The sequence below is a fragment of the Pteropus vampyrus genome, unplaced genomic scaffold (assembly GCF_000151845.1).
Source record: "Pteropus vampyrus isolate Shadow unplaced genomic scaffold, Pvam_2.0 Scaffold200, whole genome shotgun sequence".
NCBI classification, from domain to species: Eukaryota; Metazoa; Chordata; class Mammalia; order Chiroptera; family Pteropodidae; genus Pteropus; species Pteropus vampyrus.
Window position 1 is genome coordinate 2096244 of NW_011888981.1, and position 890 is coordinate 2097133.

At 32.6% G+C, this 890-nt stretch overlaps 1 pseudogene; it reads left to right on the top strand.

Annotated features, from left to right (window-relative positions):
- Positions 1 to 463: 463 nt before the first annotated feature.
- Positions 464 to 582, top strand: LOC111746762 (annotated as a pseudogene).
- Positions 583 to 890: the final 308 nt, after the last annotated feature.

Sequence of the window (890 nt, forward strand, 5' to 3'; positions counted from 1 at the left end):
ATAGGTTAAAAACTAAAGCCACTGTGGTTTTGAAGAAAATGAGATATTAAGGGGAAAGATCAGGCCTATTAATTTCCTTAATTTAAAAAATAATACACTGTACCAATTTATATTCCCTCCAACTGTACACGCGAGCACTTGTTTCCCCGTGCCCTTACCAAAACTTAATATATCAAATTCATTAATTTTAACAAATCTGATAAGTGGAAAATCATGTTACTTTAATTTGCCTTGCTTTTTATATATTCATTGAATATTAGTATTTGTGCTTCTATAAATCCCCTTCTCGTATTTTTTCCCTTACATTATATGAGATGTAATCTTTTGGTTCAAATCTACAAAAATTACATTTTATATACTCTACTCCATCAACTCAACTTTCAGGAATTCATCCCATAAAAAAATACATGTACAAGGAGTTCACAATGGTATAATTTAAAGTAATTAACAAAAAGTCTCTGGAGTCTACAGCCATGCCACCCTGAAGAAGCCCGATCCTGTCTGATCTCGGAAGCTAAGCAGGGTTGGGCCTGGTTAGTACTTGGATGGGAAACTACCTAGGAAGACCAGGTGCTAGAGGTGTAAAAAATTTAAAAATAAGGGATTGTAAGCTGACAAGGTCCTTGCAATCTGTGAGGTCAACCAAGAATTATCTCAGCTAAAAAAAAAAGTCTCTGGAGGTAGCAGTAAAGAAGTCCTAAATTTTCTTGTTTTTTCTTATAAGGATAAAAGATATTCTTTAGCAATTAACAAATAACTAGCAAAAGAAGAAAACTAAAATAACACAATCAGAAAAACTCTTATCAGCAATTCCATTGCTAATTAGCCTTCCTATTACATGACCTATATGTTTTAATGTGTATTTTTATACTGTGTTACTTTGTGATCTA